Source organism: Argiope bruennichi, chromosome 11 (assembly GCF_947563725.1).
Source record: "Argiope bruennichi chromosome 11, qqArgBrue1.1, whole genome shotgun sequence".
Taxonomy (NCBI): Eukaryota; Metazoa; Arthropoda; class Arachnida; order Araneae; family Araneidae; genus Argiope; species Argiope bruennichi.
The window spans coordinates 34,729,502-34,756,573 of record NC_079161.1 but is presented as its reverse complement, the minus strand read 5'-3'; the positions used below and the strand labels follow the sequence as shown (position 1 = coordinate 34,756,573).

The 27,072-nt window shown below is 32.2% G+C and overlaps 1 long non-coding RNA gene across 1 annotated transcript; it reads left to right on the top strand.

Moving 5' to 3' along the window:
* The first annotated feature begins 682 nt into the window (after positions 1–682).
* LOC129957501 (uncharacterized) lies at positions 683–8,929 on the top strand. The gene is made up of 3 exons (XR_008782771.1): positions 683–752; positions 2,235–2,469; positions 7,390–8,929. It is a non-coding gene; the product is annotated as an uncharacterized LOC129957501 (long non-coding RNA).
* The last annotated feature ends 18,143 nt before the right edge of the window (positions 8,930–27,072 follow it).

The window sequence follows — 27,072 nt, the reverse complement described above, 5'->3', positions numbered from 1 at the left end:
CTGTAAGAGACTTCGGTGGCATAGTGGATATGTATTTTCAGAAAGTATTGTTTCTGCCCACGAATGATTCGGTCAGCTATTGGATCTAGTCACCGGTTAATTTACATTTTTTACGGTTACGGTTACACATAATTACATTACATTCCTTTTATTTTATACTATGTTTTGATTTTTCAGATATCTCCCTTGTCAACCAAATTCAAATCTGATTTCAGTAACTCCCTTTTAATAACTCTAGATTGAAGTTATTTCACAAAAGAAGGAAAACCTAAGCCATATAATCGAGTTTAACTGGAAGGAAATATAAATATTATAATAATTTAAACTTTTTAAAAATCAATCGGGTATTCAATTTCCCAAATATAAAAACTAATATCTGTAAACTTTCATTCTGTCCAAAAGTTCTTATCCGTGCAAGCAGGCCGTTCGGGAGCAATGCATTCAAGAAAGGTAGTTTAATCGTTCATCTGCAATAGAAATGTAGTTTCGAGTTATGTGCAGGGTTTGTTTTCTTTGTATTCCATCTAATGAATTAAAATGGTAAAGATAAAGTTTTTTTGCTTGAAAATTTAAAACACACTCGTATTGTTTAACTGTAAGTCACCAAATAGTTAACTAAATAGAATGGATTAGGTTCTTGAATTTTTCTCTATTGGACGAACACAGTACGTATTATAGTACTTAAGAAAAGAAGTCTGCAATTTACAGCTAATTCTATGATGAAAGTTGAAAGATTAGATATTCTTAATTCGGTAAGATTCTACATGCATTTTTAATTCAACTGCGGATTAAATATTTTTTTATTGTGGAAGTACTTACATACACTTTTTGAGAGTTGACATTTGCTGCTAAATTTTAAAAAGAACTCTTTTCAATATTTAACCACTTCTAGCGTTCCCTCCCCATTTTAGAATAATTTATTCAAATATTTCACTCTTTCAGTTTTCAATGTTTCATAGTAACTCCAGTAATATTGTTGTTTCTCAGAAATTTATATTTGTGAGTGAAAAATACCTAACCTTCATATCAAGTTTAATACAAAACTTACAAAAGTATGCTCACATTGATTGACTTCACAATTGCACTGTTAACAGAAGTTCTTATTCGGTGGTTTTATATTAATCATGAAACTAAACTGAAAATTCGGTCCAGCTTCTATAAAGTATTAGAATATCTTTTCTAAAGTTAAGTATAAAGCAGTTTTTCTAAAGTAAAATTCTATTTCTTAATGAAGTACAAGATTGTTATAAAGAGTACTGTTATAAACGAGAAAATTAAGGGCCAACTAGATGCTTAATTATTAATGTAGAAAAATATCTTTGCTCTCTCTCAAAGTAATATCCTGAAAGTTTAAACTAAAAATTGAATGAATTTTTCTACATTATCTGTTGTACAACCAAGCATAACTTGGGCTTTAATTAAATAGAATAAAATTAATCTTGGAGATCCTCATTTTATTCGAGAGTAAGACACGAGTCTGGGTATACTTCTGGGGGAGGGGGGTTGATTCGTAGATGATCTTTACATATTTTGGAATAAAGCTATTGAATAAATTGAACGTCTGATATTTGGAATAGAGTAGCTATAGTTTATGGAGTGGTTATTAATTATATACTCGGTAGTTTGGATGCAGTTAGAACAATTTCAATGGTACTAGATATGTGGAGATTTATTTTAAACTACGAAGTTTGTGTACAAAAAATATTACCTCAAAAATAAGAATAACTAGCAGTCGCCGTGGCTCAATTGTAGAGCATTTCGTTCTGTTGGTTGGTCCGTAATTCAAATCCTAGTCCCGGTGTTTAATCCAAGGATTAGAATTCTTTTATTTGAAATGTTATTCATTGCTTATGTAAGGTGTGGAAGGCTCTACATCTTAAATATTTAAAATGGGTTCTCGAACATTCTATATGTGCATAAAAGTCGAGTCCCATCAATAATGGGTAAGCTCACAATCTCGAGATATTGTAAGTTGATTCGTCCAAATAAATCCGTTTATTTAAATTAAAGGCGCAATCCATTATATTTCTTTGATAATATAACATATTTTTCATCATTGAAAACAATCGATATTAATGTAATAAAGGCTATAGCTTTTATTCTAATAAGCACAGAAGATTTTTTCATCCAAATTAATATTTGAATCCTTTATAAAGTAAAATAGGTATACCTATTAAATCTTTAGCATCCGGTGGAAGATTAAATGGGAAAATAATTTCGCCCTTTCTTTACAGGTGATCTGTTACAATTAAACTATTTGTTATCTAATCTACGGCTCCTATACTCATGATGAATGTTGGATAACAATTCACGAATTTCCCACCAAGTTTCTAAACAAATATTTCGATGCTTAGTTCAAGAATTTGTCAACTGGAATATTTTTGAAGGAAATTTTAGACTACTGCATATGGTGCTGCAGATGACTCATGATTATCCATTCCGCGGATTTTGTTGAAGATAATTATGACAGTAAGTAAATCGGATGTTTTATAGTTGTTTTTTTGAATAGAACTGTAGCGTTTACTTCGGGTGTTTGGCATTTTAAACTTCATTTTCAATTCTAATCTCTTACTATACCACTTACTAGCTCAGAAATTTCTTAGTTAACTTTGAATTATGCGATATTGAGTGAACGTATTAACTAAATTAGAATTCAAAAATTTTGAATTCTGTTTTTTAATTCGAGATATTAGTGTATTTTAAAATAATGGCAATTGAATATACAGAAAGTGTCCCCCAAAAATAGACGCGATTTCATCCTTTACCCATAAGTGATAAGTGGACAATGTATTTTTAAGAGATAATGGGTGACGCAATAGTTCAAAATTAGATACAAAATAAGACCACTTTAATAAAATTTTCGCGTTAATTTTCCAAAAGTTACTTTTTAAATTTTTCTACAACTTTTCCAGATAAGGTCGGTCAATTAGAAAGTTTTTCTGTTCCATCCAACAAAATCATTAGAAGAAACCGCATATCTGTATCTTTAAAATTAAATTAGGATAGAGGAAATATTGACCTATGCTATTATGTATTATGCTATTTCTCGTATCACTTAAAACGCTTTCTTTGGTGAAATTAGGGACAATATACAAATTAGAAGTTTTTAGATCAAAATGCAATAGTGCGTGTAAAAAAAAAATATTTAATAGGTAGCGATAAACAATGGTATGATAGACTCGTTTCATATAGACGTTTAAACTCGTAACAATATAGACGTCGGAACAATATAGACGTTTTAAACTCGGAATAAGTTTTGAATTTAGCATTCGGGCTAAATCAGTAGTTCTTAATCATCACAGAGAAGGAGATCTCTGATTCGCCGCTTTCGTTTAGTTCCCGTACAAAGGCATCAACAGAGGTGGCGCTACAATCGTTTACCAAACTTCGAAGTGAGACTTCTGGATCTCTTTCTCTGTGTTAATATCATCCGATAAACAAGTATGCATAGCATTTCAAGCAAATGCGGATATCGCCGTCTAAATTCCTTAGAAGTTTCTGCATTATTTTTATTGCACATTGAATAAATTGTTGCTAATTCAAATAGCTCGTCATTTATTAAAAATAACGTAATACACAACCAGTTTTGCTATGTTCTTAATTCTACATTGCTGAATTTATTATGTCATGCGAAAAAAGTTTGGTTACGTTATACTGAAAAAATAAATTCTGAGAATAAATACATTGAAAAAAATCGTCTGTGTTTCACTATGCCATTTTTAAAAAGTTAACATTAATACTTGAAACGGCTAAATTACAATTAAAAGAAAGAAAATAAATCATTTGTGAATTTGTTAGAATGTCGCTTTGAAAAATTGATAAATTTGACAGTAAATTACTTGCATGTATTAATTTTGTATTTTAATTTTTACAAATAAAAATGACAATTTTAACATAAAACTTAAGAAAGCGTGACAGTGCAGTGATTATGCCCTAAACAAAGTGTTTTATGCAAATATTATAATATATTTTGTATTTTTATAATGTAAAAATATTTTTATTTTGGCATATGGTCCCTATGCAACGCACTAATTTCTCATTTCAGTATAATTCATTCAATTTAAAAAAATATATATACTTTTTTGTAATGTTGCATACAAAAATTAAACCTTTCGAATTGACTAAATTTGTCTAGAGGCGTGACATAAAAATTTAAAACGTGTAACTTTTGGAAAATTAACTGGAAATTTTTTTTCTTATTTTGAACTACATGGCAATTTACATTGCCTACTTTAATAAGTAAAGCATTAAACAATGCTTCAATCTTTTTGGGACACCCTGTATTAATCAAAGTGAGGCAAGAAGTAAATTATAAACTTGATTTCATTATTTTGGCATGTAATTTAAATCCAAAATCTGTTGCAAACATTGCATGCTTTTTTTAAATCGGAATACTTAAAACCAATACCTCCGCAAGTTCATTTTTTATCCATACCAATACAGCAAAGACAGTGAGCAACAAATGGTCAATCTCGATTTTTGATAGTTGTGCTAACCTTTTATGTAAATCTTTAAATTCTGTAAACCGAATTTGACGTATATATACAGCAAACCCAGATGGCAAATTAGGAATATAAATTCCGGTCTAATCTATCCGAGTGTCTTTGCCGCTGCTTATGTAATGGTTAAAATTTCCCTTGAAAATTGAACATATTGCCACTTTCGTGGTAACGAAAAAAAATTATCATACTAAATTCTAGACGAGCTTTCGAAAGTTGTAACAAGAGTTAAATACTTAATTTTATTTATATTGCTATTAATATTGCTAGTTTTTAAAACATGCAACCACTGTGTAAAAATTCAGTTTATGAAAATCACCTGCAATCAAGTGCTTCGAATCGAATTGCATCATTTTTGTATGAAAGGAATGCATACAAATGCGTTATATTTAATTTACTTTGATACGAAAGTTGGATTTCTCTATTGTCTCTTACAGTGACATCCGCCGAATACCGAGTTTTGTTTCGTGTTTGGGTCAAAGGCTTGAGTACGAGACTCAATTTTCCCTATCAAACATTATCAATAGAAATCTTGTATTCGAATGTTTCACTAATTTCTTGTTCAGTTTCTGAAATTCGCGAGTGGATTCGTTTGTATTTCCTTATGTAATCACAAGTCTAATACTTAAATTAAATTTTTTTTATTAAAAAGTGAAAAGTAATCTAGTTTACCTAATGCAAATCTAGAACAATCCACCATAACTGACGATATGGCTGCAGCAAGAATAGTCTGATTCATTATTTAATTAGATGACTTCACTATGTATTTGGTGACGGCAAAGAAGGGATAATCTAATTAGATAAGTGAATCATTGACGTTAGTCGGACAGCAAACATTTTCAGCTTTAGTAGTTAGAGATGCATAATCCACTATTTTTTGAATAACAAATATTTTTGCTATTGTTATTTTTAAATATTTGTTCCAAATATCCGTTATTTCAATCATATTAATTAAAAATTATTAATTAGTATTAAATATAAAATTTATTAATTGTAATTAATACTTAATTTACTAATTTAAATAACGTGTGATTGAATGAATTTATCTATTTTAGCTTACTTCTTAAATTTGATTTTTTTCAAAACTATTTAATTTTTTTGGTTGAGTAAACCATTTTCTGAAAATTTGAATAAAATATGTATGTAATTTGTTTAAAATGTTTACTTTAGTTCGATATTCTAGCAATAGATGGCCCCAGCAGTAAGCAATATATGCAAAGTCGTGTCACAAGCAATTAAAAATGATTTGTATGGAATAGTGCATCATTAAATGCAAATATCGGAAAGTCAAGGTCACTTCACTGGCAAGTGTGAAGTCGCCGCTCCGATAAATTTCAGTGATATACAATTCAATGATACGATAATTCCAAGAATAACCGATCCGTTCACTTTTCAACCCATTCACAGATTTCTCCTTTTCTGTTTTGTTCGAGAGCTTCCATTGGACAGATCGTATTGATTGTACTTCCTATCGTGATCCAAAACCAAATGTAATGTAACCGAACCAGTGTAATGGAAATATCACCAGTAAGATCGTATCAAGGATTTGAATCACACCCCTTTTTGAAAAGTACTGATCACTGGTATTTGTGACTTTGATATTGGTTACGTAATAACCGCTCGTAAAATATTCGTCATCCCTATTAGTAGTAAGCTCGTAAAGAACCTATTAGGAAAATGCTTTCTATTCTAAGATTGCATTTAAAACAGGAAAATTAGCAAGGCACTTCGATATAATTAAATATGATACAGGAATTTACTGTTTATTAATAAGTAGGGAAATATTCTAGACTGATATTACTCAATAGAGAGTATTTTTTAAACTAAGTATCGTTTTGCAGCATGTAAGAACTTAAGCACAAATACTAATGTATCACAATTTAGCTGATATTTCTGATTGTAAGAAAATGCTTTGCTAGAAATATGATTTGCGGAAATTTTTAGATTTGGAAAATAACAAGAATGTTTCTTCTGTTTTGTTTGCGGCTTATTGATGCAAGAGTAAATTCCTTGATCATACTATGCCAGAAGGTTTAATCCTGAATTTAAAATACAATTGTGCCAATAGTTAGAAAAATAAAAGGTTGGAAAACTGATCAAATTATAAAAGCTCACTTAATATGAAAAACTTAAAAGTGTAAAGATGTAATTAAAGTATAAAATCCTATTTAATTTTAAGAAATTGATTATGTAGCGTTTTATCAACTTGTCAGAAGTGGAATAGAACTTGTTTGAAAGTAATAAAATCCTTTAAGGTTTAAAAATGGACATTCCACCAGAATATGGAAAGCGCAACCGGACAGTCGCAATGAGGGCTGGTGGAACTTGTTTTCCCTTTACTAAATATCGATAACTTGCTCAAGTATTCTCAATATGCATTCTTGTTGAAACAGTGGCCCATTTTCGATTTCTTAAAGGCCTATGCTCAATAAACTAGTTCAATTGCATATCATTGATTCTTTGTTTCATGAATTCATTGAGTTAGCCAGGTTGAGTAAAGAAGGCATTAAATTGTTTTTACAGGTTGATACAAGCGAATAAGTAAGGATAGAATTTTGAAACTGGCATTTAAATATTTGGTATACTAGTTTTGAAACTTCGTTTGCGATGAGTACTGCTTGAGTATTTCAGATGACCATGCGCTTTTAAATACTTTTCTAGCTCCATAATTTAGTAGTTGCATTGCCATGTAATAAATTTGAGAAATTGATTTAGATTCCGTATTTATAATTTGACAACATACATAGCTGTAAAACTGAAATTCAATTTTTACTTCTCAATAAATTAGTTTTTCAATAATCTAACTTTAGCTATTAAATCTTTCACTATTTCTATTTCGTTACTCATTTTGCTTGTTTCCGAAATGCTGAATGTATTTAAATTTTTTCAGGATATCTTCAGTCTTTACTATGCAAAGATGTTGGTGAAAGTTATTTGGAACAAATTCTGGATGTTGAAGATTGAAAAAGAACATTGCCTCTTCCTTGATTGTTCTGCCCGTAGGAAATGTGATGTTAACCTATTTTCTACTCTTGGGTGATATATTTTTTAAAAAATTGTTTTAAATATCTTGAATGTCCTAAGAGTAGTTCAACCTGTAGATTACGATATAAATTAGATACAAAATGGAAACGATTAACACCTGAAAACCGTTATCTTGCCATTCCCCCCCCCCAAGTAATAAGGATCTGCATGTAACATACTCAACATAATTTCAATCCCATTTTAATCTGTTGAAACAATACTTAATGTGTGAAGCCTATTGATCGACAATTTTAGGTAACCGATTTTTGACATCATAGTTAAATCGAATAATTTAATGAGCTGTATGTTTGTACTCCAAAACTGTAGACTTGTTTGTGGATTTAGTGCACCACTTTAGAATATTGAGCTGTAATTACAATTCGAGGCACATATAAGGTGTAGTAAATGAAATCTTCCTCTTTAAGAGGAGATATGGGTTAGTGTTGATTGCAGGTTTCAATCCTGAAATGATCAATGAGTACAGGGTTTCATCCAGATTTCCACAGCTGGGACCTCCTATCTACATTTGGAAGAAGGGTCTGCACTGAAACTTCAAATATCAATACACGGTATTTTATTCTCAATGAACAAATACAACCAGACTAAGACAAACTTGTGGCGGATTGTAATGAGCGAGGATAGAACCTGGCACCTTGTGGTTCGCAGCCGAGTAACAAGACCACAAGACAAAAGTAATTACTCGTTTTTCGTACCTGTTATCTGGCGTATAAGCTTTCACCCCAAACTTCTCTTTTTGAAAACAAAGCTTTATATTTTTTAAAGGAACTAAAATAGTGTATTAAAAGAAATTAGACATAGTTAGCTAATATTTCAATCTACGTAAAGTAGACTTTGGAGTATTTCATTTTCTGTTTTTAATTTTAAAAGGCGTTTAGAATGCATCACATATTTTAAATATTATAAAATGTATGCAAATTACTTCAAGCAACTCTAAATCACCACTCTCTCAAGACTCTGGATTTACAGCCAAGTAAATTTGATCCTTATAAGAGGTATCAGTAATTCCATGCCTTTCCATATGTTTTACTGTTGAGTTTTAAAGAAACGCCAAGATAAGGTCGTTCTGTTCGTATGGCTATTCAGCTTCCATCATGAATATTTAATGTTAAAATGACGTGCTACAGTCTTAAACTTTTATTCGCCTACTAGTTAAGAACTTTGAAGATTTCGTTTAAACTTCTTAATCATTTAGGAGACTAAGCAAAAATTTAAATAAATCAGGAAAATTTAGAGCAATTTATTTTTAAATTAATCAGACGCGCAGTCGCATATTAATGTTAAAACTAAGTTGATCGTTTCATAGTTTGGAACATTCGCTGTAGATTAGGAATACGAAAATTTTAGTTACCAGAACATTTTAAAATCCAGGTTTCTTCCATGTTCTGATAGTTAAGTGTGAAATTAAGCTTCTTTATAAGGGAAGGGAATCTAAGTTGATTGATAACACAAGGTTGGGAGTGGTAAAATAATGGTCAGATTAAGAGATAAAATAATAATGATCGTATAGCAATTTTCTTTGAGATGAGAAGGGTGGGTTAGGTACCAGCCGGCTGGTGTGGAGGTGGGATACACTAATATTTCCAATTCAATAATACCCCAGTTTCGGTTGCTTCGAACTTAATCAAGCATAATGACTTATAAGCTAACAAACTGGCTTAACTAACAATTATAAAGGAGCTTATTTTATGCTTACGTTTTCATGAATGTGAGGAAATCTGGAAGAAGTAAAGTGTAGGTTTCCTTTTACTTCATGCTGAATCATTAGGGTAAATTTTAAATATGGTTAAATGTCTTTAATTTGCTGCATTAAATTATCGGTTTTCTTTTTAGAAGAAAAATTTTAGTATAACGTTTAAATTTTAATTAAGAGCTGAATGTTTAACATAGTTTAAACTGGTTACTTTAAAATATTCATGTTAGGAGCAGAATGCCATTTGGTATGGTTCAGATCATTTAATTTTCAAATAGTTTCATAAATTTATTAATTTCTCAAAAGCAAGATTCTAATTCCTTATCTTGAACTTTACTTCTCACATATTAAAATTCGATAGCACAATATAAACATTTCATGTCCCATCAGTCTTATTTAGTTGAAATGAAACTTTTTGATATTAGTTTATTGAATTAATTTTCTTATAACCATCACAGTACAGCATGGATTTTATTACAACTTTTAATAACGCAATTTTAAGCTGATCATTTGCTGGAGAAGTTAAACTAAAAGAATCAAATATCTTCATAGTTGAGCAAGTAATTATTGGTATGATTAAACTGGCTTGAAAAATATTTAACGGAATTTCCAAATAGTTTTAAATAAGGTTTTTATGCTTAAACGAAAATTCAGAATAACCCGGTGATAGAAAAATGATTGTATTTGAAAATTGTGTATAAATCACATGGAATAGCAATGCAATTGCAATAAGCACTTTAGTTTTAATGAATAAATTCGTTATGATCCAAAATCCTACCGATTGAACTTTCTATCGATGCAATAAGACATATTGAATATTCCCTCTCTTGATCTATGTTTAAGATGCATTTCCAGCCTTGCGTATTTTTATAATATTCATTTTTGCTCAAAACAAGTGATGTGCAACGACAATTGACCGGATCTGAGTATTGTACATGCATTCATATATTAGTAATTCTTGCTGATTGCAACTCTTGATTGTTTCAATTGAAATAACCATTTTTAATCAGTTTCAAATGTTTGGTTGTGCAAACATATAGCATTCTATATTTTGTTTTGCTACCAGATCTAACGAATGGAATTGGGTGTGGATATGGGTATACTTGCCCAAATCGATTGTCTATTCAGCGAATGCAAGATGGTGGAAAATTTAGATAAAAAAAATCATTGACAAAACAAACATGCATAACGCTGCATAACAATTAGACGCTGCATAAATATTGAATAGCACAGTTCACATAAAAACAACTTAAAATATATTCTAAATGAAATCAAAACAAAGCAAGCGTCTGAAGACAATAAATTATCATTACAACAATATAGAATCCAAAAGAGGATTTCATAGTAAAATATATGCCATCAAAAACATAACTTGTAAAAAAAACCAAGTCTCGCAACTCAATTCTTCTATCGTAAAAAGTTGTGAGATCCATGTAATACCAAGTCGGTACATTTATTCAGTCCCTACTTAAGGGTCCTTCTGCCTTGAGTTATTACGTAATTAGCTAACCTAACATCTTATGGTGACCATATCAATATTAAAAATCTTTTATGATTTAAATCAATAGATTGACTTGGCAATCGCATGAAAACACAATGTATCTTTACATTAAATTAGATTACATTAACATATTATATTAAATTAGATTGTTTAGTGCGATTGCCAAGTCAATCTATTTATTTAAACCATAAAAGATTTTTAATATTGATATGGTCACCATAAGATGTTGTTAGGTTAGCTAATTACGTAATAACTTAAGACAGAAGGACCCTTAAGTAGGGACTGAATAAATTGACCGACTTGGTATTACATGGATCTCACAACTTTTTACGATAGAAGAATTGAGTTGCGAGACTTGGTTTTTTTTACAAGTTATGTTTTTGATGGCATCTCATTTCTTTTTGTAGATAGTCCTTTTCTTATTTTTGTATGTAGTCTTCCCCTTTTCTTTTCCGGTACTACTTCTTGAGATTCAGCCACAGTTTTTCTCAAAGCCCAGTCTCTGTCTCTATGGGTTTTTCTCGTAAGCTTTGATGTGACAATTTTGGACAAGTCTGGACGGTAAATGCTTCTTAGTCTGTTGTATTCACAAATTGAGGATTCCTGCGCTTTAATACTTGCAAAGTCGACATTTATTAGATGTAAACCGTCCAGACTTGTGACTCACGGAAGTGCCACGTAAGCTTGACCGGATGTGAACGCTGCAAAACCAATATCCATCAGTGCATTATTTAGACTTAGACCGTGACTTTTGTGTATAGTTATAGCATAGGCTATACGTATGGGAAACGGTTCGCGATGAGCATAAGCTCTATTAATAATTTCAAATTTAGTTTTGACCGGACTAAGCTCATAAACATGTTCTTTATTAAATGCAATGTATATTTTCTTAATTATTTTTTGTATTTTCCGGATCAACCTTTACTCTTTGCACTATACCGATAGAATCATTAACTAAACCAAGACTCACGTCAATATTTCGCCTTAACATGACTTTTGCTCCTATTTTTATAATTATGTTCTCTTCCAGGCCTGCAGTCATAGAAGCATCGTCTTCATATTTTTTTATGCATTCACGAGCTCTTTTTGTTAGGTATCTGGGGGCAATCTATGCTATCTACAGCTGTAAGTTTTATTTTGGGATGTAGAAGAGATTTAAGCATTGCAGTATTTAATTGTTGACACATGTTTTTTGTAGATAATAAGCAAACGATATCATCAGGAAGTTTCGAGAGGTGTTCAATTATTTCAATTAATCTGTTTTCTTTTGAATTGGATTTGAGAGTTATTAATCTAGTCGAGAGTAAGTCGCGGTCTTTTTGTGTAGTCACACCTAATCTTATTCTATTTAGCATTTCAACAGAGTCAAAATCATTGAGCTGTCGCATGTTAATTGTAAGTTCATCGTATATGAACAGTTCGGTCCACAGATTCGGTACACTGAAGGAACCTAATAACTTGTTAGTTTCAGCAGTTGATAGTTATTCAAAAGGTGACTTTTCTCTTACCGGCGGACGCTGTAAGAGATCTCCGAAAACTACAAGATGTTTTTTTCCAAACTACCCATTCTGATCGTCTCTTGTGTCGAATATTTCAGATAAGCGTAAGTAAATATATGTTAAACATTGGATATCATCGACACTTCGTCTATTATAAACAACACTACTTCTTTCAAATCTGATCTCAGAAGGAGCACTTCATCAGAAAGTTGTTTGTACTTCGGTATTTGCTTGTGTTCTACAGGCAGTTGCAATAGTCTATTTATAGTCAATCTATTCTATGTATAGTCAGCTATTCCTGTTGGAGTACTAACTGCCACTTTTTTTGTTTAAATACGTCTTAACCCAAATTTTCAGAGTTTTTATTAAAAAGCTCTTTCCAGTGCCACCAGTTCCACTCACAATACAGCGTAAAACGTCAGCGTTATTATCGGTTGTGTCCATTTTATTTGTGATCATATCGAAGACTCCTTTTTGATCGACATTAAGTTTTGCGATCATACTTTGAAGATCAGTTTGCTTTCTTCTACCAGATTGATTTTCTGAAAGTCACCCATTGCGTTTGCAGCTTCCAATTGAATTATTTCAAATTAGATATTGTTAGAAACCTGTAATTTTGAGATTTAATTAATTTTTCCCAGCGAGAATAGTGTCATCATATGAAAGACAGTTTTACAGTAATCTGTATTGGATGCTGCCGGATGCCGAGCCAGTGATACGGGAGCTTGGTGACAAACTTGGCGACCATTTGGCGACTTGGCGAAGAATTTGCCGACAAAATGGATAATGCTCGAAACTTCGAAAAATTTATCTATCCGTCCATTATTACATGGATATTTTAGTTTTTCCTTGATTTATACACTAAACACTATTTGTATTCTAAATTTGAAGCTTCTATGTCTGCTAGAAGTGCCTTAGAGTTTTGATGATCTGTCAGTCAGTCAGTCAGTCAGTCAGTGACAAAATTCACAAACTTTGACTAGTTATAATTCTTAAACTACTGATTCAAATGTAATGAAATTTGAAATATACCGTGTTTATATAATGCCTTCTTGGTTACTAAAAATTCAGGCTTCTATATTTATCCACAGCGAAGTTATAGGGGGTTGAAAATGGCCTGAACTGCTTCGAGAAAAGGATAGTACCGCCGTGCCGCTTGTTTTTGCTCGACTTGGCGGGGGCACTGCCGTGCCCCCAGATAAAATAAAAACTTGCTGTAGATAAAACACAGTATACTTTTTTAAAATGAAAAGAATGAATCTTTGACATGAAATCAGTTATAACGTGACTTGTCATATTTTTAACTATATAACCACTGGTTATTACATTACCTCTTTATGTTTGATGATCCTGCAAAAAAAGTTGACTCGTGCATCGCATAATTAATCCGCTTGCACGAGCACGCATAGCAAACTGGATTACCATGCATTCTTGAATATATTTCTCAATAGGAAAATTGAGTAGTTACAGTAGGTAAAGAATGTGCAAAGTATGGTTGGTGAACTATTCCAGATGTTATCATTTCAACCAGTTCATTTTAGAATATGTGATGCAGCTTCAGATTTTGTGTTGTCAATCCATTTAGTATGGATTACAATTAAATTTGATTTGTATAATATGTTGTGTAATTCACTATCTTCTATGCAAATACTTCATAGCATTTAATGTCAATTTTTATGTTGAAGCTGGGTGATGTTTTATAATTAATCGATGCATCTTCAATTGTATCAAAGTTTATTGGGTTAGCTTTATACATTACTAATTATCTCAAATAGTTTAAATTAATTACTGGATATGAAATAAGTCTTACTTTAACTGTCATCAAAGTAATTAAGGTTCTTGATGCTTTCTTAAATATTACTAAAGGGTTGCTTATCGAATGTTCTCTTGGTGGCAATTTCTCGATATGAATATTTGAAAATACCTGTTCAATCTTCTATAAAATACTCGTTCCATTGCTCATTCACTTCATTTTAAATCAATATTACTGCATATGTTGAACGTAAATAAGGTTTGATTAAAAGGCCTGGTGAAACATCTGTCTCCAAGCATTTATGTTCCAAATATATTTACTATTTTGCATATCTACATTCCATCAATTACGAACTGTTTGATATTGCATCTAATCAACTTTTAAATACTTGGAATCTAACTACAAATATATTTCAAAATTGAACATAGTTGCAACATATACTGAATCCGAAAAAATTCCTCCCCCCCCCTCCACAAAGCTGGTAAAATCCTTGCTATATTTTGATAGTTGTAGAACCCTTATTAGTGTTTTTCATGCCCTGCTTCACATGATACTTGGGCGGAAATCTTATGCTGAAACTCCAAAACGAAATTGATTGGATTGGAAAGGGCAAATTTTTCTTCTGCAGCATAAACTATTGAAATGCCAATCTTCCAAAGTCTTGATGATTAATCCTATTGAACACATAACAAAAATGTTTACAAAAATGAATTTGGCTTTAATTCTTTTTTCCAAAATCTAATGGCAGACAACTTACTTTCCAAGAATGGAGATTTTAAACTATCAATCATTTCTAATTATGTTAATGATCATCACTCTGCCAATTTTTTTCGTACAGATTCATTGAGCCGACTTTCTCCCATGAGGATTTACATTTTAAGTCGCACCAAGTTGCATACGAACTAGAGATAACTGCAAAATTAGTTTCTCTTACTCTGAATTTCAACTGTAAAATATGCATTATGAGTTGCTCAATAATAGATAAGATATAATGGGAAAATTTAAACACTATTCAACTCATTGTTTATAATAAGAATAAATTTCCAATTTCTGATAATGTCTTTCAGTTGGTGTATTTTGACACAATTCGTTTTGGATATTTATCTGGATTGATTCTGAATTAGTTTTCGAAAAATTCTTGTTTGGACGAAAGTTATCTTAATTTTCACTTCAAATAGAAAGCCAGTGGAAACATTTGGAAAAGACGGAATTGGAATGGAGAATGAAACTTTCAAATGTCGGGTATCATTAAACTTGGAGATTGTTTTCATGAGTCTTCGGTGGTTTTTGGTATGTTTACTTTGTAAAGAAAGTTGATAGTTAAATTGAATGTGCAAAAGTTTACTGTTGTAATAATTAAAAAAAAAATGCAACATTCAAGGTTGGAAGGTCAATTTGATTCGAAGGCGATGCAAAGTCTTTAAATGTCCATTTCTATAATTTCAGTTACTTTTCCATTACCCGATCTTTAAATAGGCTTGTCAAAACTCGATTCTTACAGTCCAGTAAATATTTAGGGCAACAGTCAATAGTAGATTTTATGAAAAAACAGTGAATTCTGTTTTTAGACTTTATGGGGAATAAATGGGCTGATTAATAACATATGGTATATTTTTGTTAAGCTAGATTGAGCTCATTCAGTATCGCTTTTAGAAAGAACAAGATAACATACGATTACTATACAAAAATTTCAAAAAGGAAAATTTAATAGATTGAAAAAAAACTTTAATTTTGATCATTAATGTATTGCATTGTATGTATTATTTAGTATGTATCGTTGATGTAGTGTTGTATTATTTGGAATTGGATATACAAATTGTCTTTGAGACACTAGGGAAATATTTAGTCATAAACAACTTTGAAATCAAGATATTTGAGATAATAAATAAACTTAAAGTTGTAAGCTTGTTACTTGATTTATAAATATCTTAAATTCATTTGAAATCAAGTTTTTAAAATGGAATAAGTCGTTTTAGAAAAGTTTTTTCTAGCAAATTGGGCTGACTTTTGGTTTTCGGAAATAGTTGAATTCCATGTTGCTAATATAATTCAATTACGAATATCATAGATGTCTTAAAGTAGCCTTGGAAATTTAGAAATTCAGACGAATAAGCAGTTCAAGCCAAGAATGAAAATGAATACTCAAGTATTGAGTTTCTTTCAATAAGAAGGTATAGAATTTTTCGCTGTTAAGCTTTATTTCAATAATCTTTCACCATATTTGATTCTTGGGCCATTAAAATCTAATTTTCCATCCTATCCAATCCATTAACTGCCAACTTTACTGTTACTGAAATGAAAACTTTCTCAGAATTCTTATTCTCTAGAGCTATACGCAGATTTCAGTAAGGTTTCAAAATGGAATTTGTCTTGAATATATTAAAGCTGGCTTTGCACACACTGTTGCAATAATCTTAACTTACTGATATGATTTAGTAACTGGTTAGTTCCTGAACTTCCTTGAAGAAATTTCAAATTACATTATCAATGATGCAGCAGAATGGATAAATTGGCATTTAAACAACGAGCAAACTATTTTTTTTTACCCCAGTTTATCCTCTAACTTGAGGTTATTAGCAATTCAAACCTGTATATAGATACATGCAGAAAGATTTTAGAAAAATGTTAAATAGGAAACACTGCATCACAATGTTTAATAAAGCAGTTCTATGGATTTCATGTAAAATGAGGTTGGTTGAGAAAACGAATGGTCGAAATCATTGAAACCATAGTAAATTGAAAGAAATTTGGGTGAGTGTAAAAAAAAAAAAAAAAAAAAAATGAGCTTTGTTCTGGATGGAACTGTACTGTCTCATTTAAATATTAAATTTATTTTCAGTTGCATTATTCCACCAGATTTGTTCGATGTTCTGGTTAGGTTTTGCAGTGTGGGAAAAGTGTGGTGGACAGCTGATAACGTGATAAAATGACCTACAGCCACAATAATCAGAAAATTTGCCTGAGGAAGCCTTTGGGGTATGAGGAAACTGTCGGATTACTTCTAAAATTCATGTCTGCTCCATGGTTCTGTATTAAGGGAAATTTTGGGCATAATTCCTGTGGTTGAAACGTTGACTATTTTTCTTGTTGATGCTGAAGACTAATTCTTTGCGAATACTTTTAAGAAGGCTTCTTAGAGCTGAATATTCAAGAATACTCGGTCAGACATGAATTGTTTGACCAAAGAACTGCCTCGTTGCTCCTGTTGATCGCATATGCTTTGATACTAGTTGAGAAATGGCTGAGCAGGATTCGTTTGTATTTATTGTGATATTAAGTATGTTGATGAAAATGAGTTATCTTGAAGCTTGACTTCATAACAAATACAGGTTTCACACTTTATTTTGACATTTTATTTCTAATTATTTGGAAGTTTGAGTAATATATAAAAGTTCTGCTTTAAAGGCAGTGTTCTGCTTATTAAATGTGCTGAACCATTATTGAATACACGTTGCTATTTTTGTAGTGGGTAAAGCCTATTTGTACCTCAAATTCGAACCCAAATATTAAATTCTTTGAAATTCTTGTTTGAAAGAGATTTTTGTTTAAAAAAAGTCTAAGTCTTATTTTTTAAATTATTGATATCTTGAAATAATTTAGTTTATAATGTTGGATGCTCTGTGTTTGAATTGGAAAATTGCTTTGATAATTTGAAATTTTGTTGTGTAGAAGTCGTGTGAATTGCTACTGAAATTTTGAATATTCTTCTCATTGAATTTGGAATTGAGAGCTGAACTAAAAGGTTATAAATACTGTATATGAAAAGTAGTGTTTGAATTCTTTATTCAATCCCTAAGTAGAAGTAGCAATTTTGCTGAGGTATTGATATAGAATTCACTTTAGTTTTGTTGCTGAGAAAGTGAAATCCAATTGAGCTTATTGTCTATGGCGACATCGATATATTTTAGATAGTCACATTGTTCCATGTAATTTTTAAACCCTTTAATTGCTAGTGCTATTTGAAGAGTTTCTATTAAGGATATCTTTAAGCGTTTCTGTGGTATTAGTATTCAAGTTGTGGCTTCAAATATAAATGTACAGTATTGATTTAATTCTCAACATATACAAATCTCAAATTGTGAAACTTCTGTATTAGAAAACAAGTTATTAAATTTTTCGAGATACTAAAATAGTGTATTAAAAGAAATTAACCATAGTTCAGGGCTAACGTTTCAGTCCATGTAAAGTAGACTTTGTGGTATTTTTGTTGCTGAATTTTAATTTATAACTGAATAACTTGAAATGTCTTACAAACTTTAAATATTTGAAAATGTATGATAATTTCTTCGAGAAAACGTTAAGTTTCTCATACTTTCTCAAGACCTGGATTTATAGTCGGCGAATTCTATTCCTACAAAAGGTGTTGACATCCACATTTCGGCATATGTTTTACTCTTGAGGTTTGAAGAAAGGCCAAGATTTGGTAGCACTGTTCCAATTGGCTATTCACCTCCCATTATGAATATTTAATGTTAAAATGATACTCTAGGGTCTTAAACTTTTGTTCGCTTACCAGTTAAAAAATTTCGGGATTTAGCTTAAATTCAGTATTTTGGAGACCACGCCAAAAATTAAATAAATCTGGAAAATTTCACTAAATTTATTTTTAGGTTTTATTAATTTTAATTAGGTTAATCAGATGCACTGTCGCGTGTCAAAGTTAAAACTAACGAATGAAAAGGCAGAAACAATACTTTTTCAACGAATCCGATATTCAACGAATCGACAAATATTTGTTGATCAGAATTCTTAAAAATAAACAAGAACAAAACAAAACAAAAAAAAATCAATTTAGTTTCCAAGAGGTCGAATTATTAAATGTGCAAAATATTTTTCTTTTCCAATTTCAATGAACTTTACGACGCCCCTTTTTTTTTTTTTCACATAACTGAACGTTTAAGTCTAGAGTCTCAGCGAAATATTTTGAGAAAATATTAGGATTACTTTAAATATAGTTAAATATTATTAATTTTGATTTTAATAATCTTAATACATTAAACTCCGTAAAACTGTTAATTATATGTTCAGATACGGATTCTTGTGGATCGTAAAGAGATTCCATTAGAAACTGAATCAGAATGTCTTGAGTTTATAAATCAGCAATACAGTTGTTTGGAAACTACAATAAAATTTGCTGTTTTCCATTCAACTAACATGTACTATAGACATTGTATTTAACCTGCAAATCTTCATCCCTGCTCCGAAAAATGATTCTCGCAAAATCAAAAAAATATTTCTAGCTTTAAAGTTCGAATTCAGAACAGTTTCATCAAGTTTGAGGTGTTAAAGCATGTTGATTACAATCCGAAGATCCAAGATTTTACTACAGAAGAATAACAATATTTACTATAGAAGAAACAATATTATAATTGCTTTTCAAACGAAGTTGTCAAACATTCTAGTTGAAGAAAATTCGAAGGCTGTAAGAGTATGAACTGTTAATTCCAAGCTAGAATGTGTCGTATTCACCTAAAAAGCTTGAGAATGGTGATATTGAAATCGAAGTTCCATTTCCTGTTGTAAGTATGGTGATAAATTAGTTCGTTTGGTTTATGTCATTTCAATAGAAATAATGCTTCCTTCATATGCAGGTTTAAAAAGAATCTTTCTGAGCTATTTGATTTGAAAAAGATGAAAACGCAGAAAAAATACTTTTTCAACAAATCACTAAAATTTTTCGAGACCTTGGATTAGATTCAGCATATTCCTATATTATTCATTTTCAGTTTTTAATATACCTTATTAAATTCGCTGCAGTTGACAGTTCTGTAATTGGATAACCTTTCTTAAGGATCATTAGAATGCTTTACTGCAAGGGAATCTCATGAAAACAAAGTACAAACTCTGCCAGCTATCCACAGATAATCTACGTCCTTGTGGTGGAAAATAATTATTTGAAAATGCTAGGGAATCTTGAAATTCTGAAGTAATTTATTCGGAAAAGAGTTTCGTCCATTTTGAACTGTGAAAACATTTAATCAACATACAATCCGATAATACAAGATATTTTAACAGAAGAATCGTCGTAGCATGCGGTACCGTTCTGCAAACTTATATCAATTGCCTTGGGACCGATTGATTTAATGCAGTCATATCGTTTACTTATAAACTGATTTCATTCCACGTCGACTTGACAAAAGCAAAGCATCTTATTAAAAGAATGCATTTGTTTCATGGTAATTATAAGTTCTTGTTTAATATTCGGACAAACTATATAATCGCGTCATTTTCATCAAAGACCCTTACTTCTAAGGAATCCAACAAAACTTCAGATACAGAATTTAAACGGTCACGGTGCCATCCTACTCCGATAGGAAGTACATACTTTCCCCCCGTGAAGATGTTTTGCGAATTAAGATCCGAGTGCAGAACTCCATATTTACTTTTGTGAATAACGAAACATCAGAAATCGGCAACCGTTCGTAAATGTTGGAGTAAATTCGGGTTTTTTCAACTTCAATCGAATCCAAAGTGCTTTCAGATTCTGCAATTTTTTTTCTTCCACTCAGGCTATAGGTAAATAATTTACAATTGAACGTTTCGACTCATTTTAAAATAGGAAAGGGGAAAGATTTTTACCTTTATCCTTAAATGAAAACTATAAAGAATGAATAACACTTTAAATTTAATTATTTTAGTATTTCTAATTTGCTATCGTCTATTCGTTACTCCAAAATTAAACGTATTCGCATTGCCATTGCAAATAAGATCTTTTGGGGAATAACTAAGGAATTACCTATACCGTTTATGGCTTCCAGTTGTATTCCTTTTAAAGAAATCGATAACCATCTCTTCCAATAAATTATTGTTCTGTAGTTTTCAAATATCCATTTTTCTTAATATCCAACCAATAGCTTATCCATCTTTCAGGAAGTGTGCTCCTTTTAACAAACATAGCCCCCATACTTGTAAAATTTCGGTCTTTCTAAACTGACAGCTTATTCCCAGATCCACAGGTTAAATTACACTTTTGATGAACATGAAATTGGGATTTTCTATGCATAACTGTGCAATTCTTCCTTGAGTGTGTGTGCGAATTTCTTTCTCCACTCCTCCCCCAGTGCGTGTGCGGATTTCTTTCTTTCCCTCTCCCAGTGTTTGTGCGAATATCTTTCTTCCCCCCAGTGTGTGCGAATATCTTTCTTCCCCCCAGTGTGTGCGAATATCTTTCTCCCCCGTCAGTGTGTGCGAATATCTTTCTTCCCCCCCGTCAGTGTGTGCGAATATCTTTCTTCCCCCCCGTCAGTGTGTGCGAATATCTTTCTTCCCCCCCGTCAGTGTGTGCGAATATCTTTCTTCCCCCCCGTCAGTGTGTGCGAATATCTTTCTTCCCCCCGTCAGTGTGTGCGAATATCTTTCTTCCCCCCCGTCAGTGTGTGCGAATATCTTTCTTCCCCCCCGTCAGTGTGTGCGAATATCTTTCTTCCCCCCCGTCAGTGTGTGCGAATATCTTTCTTCCCCCCCGTCAGTGTGTGCGAATATCTTTCTTCCCCCCCGTCAGTGTGTGCGAATATCTTTCTCCCCCCCCGTCAGTGTGTGCGAATATCTTTCTCCCCCCCCGTCAGTGTGTGCGAATATCTTTCTCCCCCCCCGTCAGTGTGTGCGAATATCTTTCTCCCCCCCCGTCAGTGTGTGCGAATATCTTTCTTTCCCCCCCCGTCAGTGTGTGCGAATATTTCTTCCCCCCCCCGTCAGTGTGTGCGAATATCTTTCTTCCCCCCCGTCAGTGTGTGCGAATATCTTTCTTCCCCCCCGTCAGTGTGTGCGAATATCTTTCTTCCCCCCCGTCAGTGTGTGCGAATATCTTTCTTCCCCCCCGTCAGTGTGTGCGAATATCTTTCTTCCCCCCCCCAGTGTGTGCGAATATCTTTCTTCTCCCCCCCCCCAGTGTGTGCGAATATCTTTCTTCTCCCCCCCCCCAGTGTGTGCGAATATCTTTCTTCCCCCCCGTCAGTGTGTGCGAATATCTTTCTTCCCCCCCGTCAGTGTGTGCGAATATCTTTCTTCCCCCCCGTCAGTGTGTGCGAATATCTTTCTTCCCCCCGTCAGTGTGTGCGAATATCTTTCTTCCCCCCGTCAGTGTGTGCGAATATCTTTCTTCCCCCCCGTCAGTGTGTGCGAATATCTTTCTTCCCCCCCGTCAGTGTGTGCGAATATCTTTCTTCCCCCCCGTCAGTGTGTGCGAATATCTTTCTCCCCCCCCGTCAGTGTGTGCGAATATCTTTCTCCCCCCCCGTCAGTGTGTGCGAATATCTTTCTCCCCCCCCGTCAGTGTGTGCGAATATCTTTCTTTCCCCCCCCGTCAGTGTGTGCGAATATTTCTTCCCCCCCCCCCGTCAGTGTGTGCGAATATCTTTCTTCCCCCCCGTCAGTGTGTGCGAATATCTTTCTTCCCCCCCGTCAGTGTGTGCGAATATCTTTCTTCCCCCCCGTCAGTGTGTGCGAATATCTTTCTTCCCCCCCGTCAGTGTGTGCGAATATCTTTCTTCCCCCCCCCCAGTGTGTGCGAATATCTTTCTTCTCCCCCCCCCCCCAGTGTGTGCGAATATCTTTCTTCTCCCCCCCCAGTGTGTGCGAATATCTTTCTTCTCCCCCCCCCAGTGTGTGCGAATATCTTTCTTCTCCCCCCCCCCCCCAGTGTGTGTGAGAATTTCTTCCCCTTCCTCGGCGTGTGTGCAGATTTATTTTTCTCTTCATTGTGTATGCTTAGAAAAATATTCTGATTATCTTAGCTAATTGAAGTACGGGCTGACAGCTTGGGAAGCGTGTGAAGGCATATATTCTAAAAGAACAGCAATCTTTTTTTATTGTGAAAGTCGGCTTAGTATCGCTGAGAGATGGGTATACTATTATAAATTGTGATTCTGATTCAAGCGGACATTTGAAAACTACTTAATTCAGAAAAAGTCGGTAGAGACAGCTATCGATTTCTTTAAAAGGTACACAACTTCATTCCATAAAACGCAATTAAAAATTCCTTAGTTATTTATCAAACCAATGTAGCTACAATGGCATTGCCAATAAATTATTAACAATTCATAGCTGGGTAACACAACACAACGCATAGATGATAGCAAAGCAAAAATTATCTATTTAATTTTATTTAAAATTTAGAAGGAATGTATAGAGTTTTAACAATAAAAACGAAGGTAAAAATTTCTCTCCACTTTTGCTCTCTCGTATTGAACGTTTCGATTCATTAAAGTAAGCTATTAAACTTGAACTAGAAAGATGCAAGTTACAGAATCTGGAAGTATTTTTGAATCTTTCAAAGTTAGAAGATTCACAGTGCGCTTTAACGTTTTGCAAAAATATTTGGGGAACTAATTCTCGGGGGATAGTTGCCGATTCCTAGTGTACTCGAATTCATAAAACTAAATATGGAATCTTATACTCCGACTTTAGTGCAAAATCCCACCAGGAGGGCAGGGGTGTGGGAATATGTACTTCCTGTGGGAATCGGGGATAATTTAAATTCTGTATCCGAAGTTTTGTTAGCTCTTAGAAGTAAGGTCCTTGTATTGAAAATGACGTGATATATGGCTTGTCCAAATAGTAAATATTATGAACATACAGTTACCGTGGAGCATGAATGCATTCCTTTAATAAGCTTTGCTTTTGAAAAATCGATTTGAAATGAAATGAGTTTATAATTAAATATGGTTTTATTTAATTAATCGATGCGAAGGCAATTGTTAGAAGCGTGCAGAACGATTTCGCATTCTAGGATGATACTTCTGAAAAAAAATCTTGAATCATCGGATTTTAGCTTTATTTATGTTTTCACTGCTCAAAGTTGACGAAACTCTTTTCCGAATAAATAACTTGAGAATTTCAAGGTTCTCTGAATTTTTGAAATAGTTATTTTTCCTAATAAGGACGTATATTACCTCTAACCTGCCAATATCGATTGTAGATGTTCATTGGATAGAAAGTATACCAACATTTTTAGCGTGTTTCTGTAGAAATGGACCGCTGACAAAACTTTTGTACTTGGTTTTCATCAGACTCCCTTTTAGTAAAGCATCCTCATGAATGCTTGTGTGAGTATACATCTGGCAATCTCATCGAATTTAGTAAGAAATATTAACAACTTAAAATGAACAATATACGAGTATGTTGAGTCTAATCCAAGGTCTCAAAATATTTTTAAATGATTCATTGAAAAATATTTTTTCTGATTTTTCATCTTTTTAAAATGAACATGGTTCAGAAAGATTCTTTCCAAACCTGCATTTCAAAGATCTTGGAACATTATTTCTATTCAAGACAAAAACGACCAACTGCTTTATGACCATACTTATAATAGCAAATAAAACTTCGATTTCAATCCCGCCTTCAATGGTAATCTTTTTAGATTATTACTACAGTTGTTAGTTTGTAATTAACTGTTCATACTCTAACATTCTTCAAATTTCCTTCAATTATAATTGTCTACTTTATTTGAAAAACAATTATAATGTTTCTTCTGCAGCAAATTTTGTTGTTCTTCTGTAGTAAAACCTTGGATCATCGGATTGTAATTGTATTTTCACAGCTCAAACTTGTTGAAACTATTTTCTTAATTCGAACTTTAAACCTGAAATATTCTTTTATTTTTGCGAGAATTATTTTTTGGAGCAGAGATGTATATTAGCAATATAAATACAATGTCTGCAGTTAGATGCTTGCTGAATAGAAAACGCAACAGCAAATTTTATGGAATGTTTCCGAACGATTGCATAGCTGATAGATAAAAATCAAGACAATCTAATTCTGTTTTTAGTAGTTTTTCTTTATGATCTCCCGACAATGCGTATCTGAACTCATAATTGTCAATTTAAGCCAGTTTTAATTAAGATTATTAAGCTCAAAATGTAAAATATCTAAATGCTTAACGTAATCCTAGTATTTTGCAATGGCTCAAGATTAAATCAAATGTTCAGTTATTTATTATGTGAAATGAAAGAAAGCCTCTTAAAATTAATCGAAATTGGGAAAGCTAAATTATGTTGAATATTTAATAATTTGATATCTTGGTATTAAATCTGATTTTGATTTGCTCTTGTTCACTTTTGAGAATTCTGATCATTAACAGATATCTGTTGAATGCCTCTAGATGAAAGGGATGAAATTAGGATTGTTCAAATTCATATCAGAGTTGCGTTGAAAATATATTCTTGAAGTTTTGGGTGTTGGATTTTGGGATTTTACTTTGCATGACTAACTTTTCTGGCAATATGTATCACCTAAATATCGAAGATTATTTAAAAGATTTCCGTTATTTGAAGTCATTCATAATCCATAGTGCATTAGTCTATTGCAGTTAGTGTAAAATGCTTCACATTTATTAGGTTAATTTTAGACGGCTACTTTAACTACTAAATGGTTGGAATTTCAAGAGGAAGATTGAATAAATCAGCCCTTGGTTACCAAAATAAGCATAGAATAGAATACTTTTTGTATTGTTGAATTATATCAGATTTATTTTAAACTGTCAAGTGCACATATTTTAGTTTTGAGACTTCATGAAATTCTAAATTCAGTATTTCGAGGTAATTTTTGATGTTTGATAAATTATTGGTATAGCATGGCGCTTGAAGTCTCATTTTTTAAGTATAAATTCGTCTAATTGTGTAGTTATATTTTGGAATTTCATTTTAGTTTAATCGTGATTCTTCACTGACGTACTTCTGAATCGGAATTTATTCTTGGATTTGAATTTTTAAATTTCTTTAGAAAAATGTTCAATTTTATGCAGTGCAGAGTAATTCATGACAATTTTCGACTTCTTATTTTTCATCAATATTTCGTAAGTCAAATGGCGTAAGAATGACATATTTCCTGTTCAGATATAGTCATAATTAAATGATATGTCATCTATGAACAGCTGTACTGGAATATCGGAGTTGAGAAGAATATTGATATTAAAATTAATTGAACCAAGTCCAATAGTGAAGATCATTTCTTCCACATCAGGTTGAATGTTGCATGATCAGTAGATTTTTCTTCATTCGAAGACCTTCAGGATTTGAAATCTAGTTATCTTGTGAATTTGTATATTATCGAAACTTGGTAAAATTATTTTTGCTGTATCTGAAATCTATCGCATTTTTAAAAGTATTCAAGCTTTATAATAAATTTGACAAATAGAAGTTTTATTTTCAGAAAAAATGCGAAAATCCTGCTTTAAATTGCTTTTTGTAATAATTCATTCTACAATAAATTAATGATAAAATTTAATTTTAAATGTTCATCAGAATTACTGAATTTGTTCACGAAATATTACTTTTTAAAGCTATTGGATCTCTGGAAATTGCAAATATGAATGAGTAAAAGAAGTTAATATTTCTAAATAATTTTAATGCTACAATTTTCATTTTTTAATCTGTTTCCCCTTTCTTCTGCCTTTAGTGCGATGAATCTTCCAAATATCGACAATATTAGATCAAGGCATTATATACTAAAAGAAATATTCTTATAGTATTCTTGTTCTTTAATTTTAATTGCAAGTTTGTCTTTTGATTCATTGAGTCTTAAACATTTTTATTTGAGTATGGTTTTCCGTTTTTGAGCCTAAATCTTTAATCTTTTCTTTTGTTTAATCCTAAAATGGTCCTGGTGGTTTTGGACAATCGTTCGTCTTATCTTTTAAAGGCGATGAAAGGAGAGTATAGGCAAGGAAATTCAACATATTGACAAGATATTTTATATTTTAATCACTTTAGCTCTGAAATTGCATCTGAAACTTGGTATTCTATTCAGTTTTCAAATTACAGCCGTAAACGTGGTTCTTTAAGAAGTAGATTTAGTCTCGCAACTGGCTTCAGTATAATTTATTCAGAATGCATTTTAAGCCATGCATACTTGCTCGTAAAACTGGTCCGTTTTGGTGGCTTTCAAAAATGGATATTTTTGCAATTAATATTTGACGTAACTCTTTCCTGCAGTTTGTATTTAATATATGTATCTTAAACGTGACGAGATTCGATATTATAAAAGCATACTCAGATATACCAAATTGCTAATAATTGGAAAGTCACTATTTCCGAAATACTATTTTAATATCTTACGAAAAAGTTCTACTTCCGTTACTTGTTTTTAGG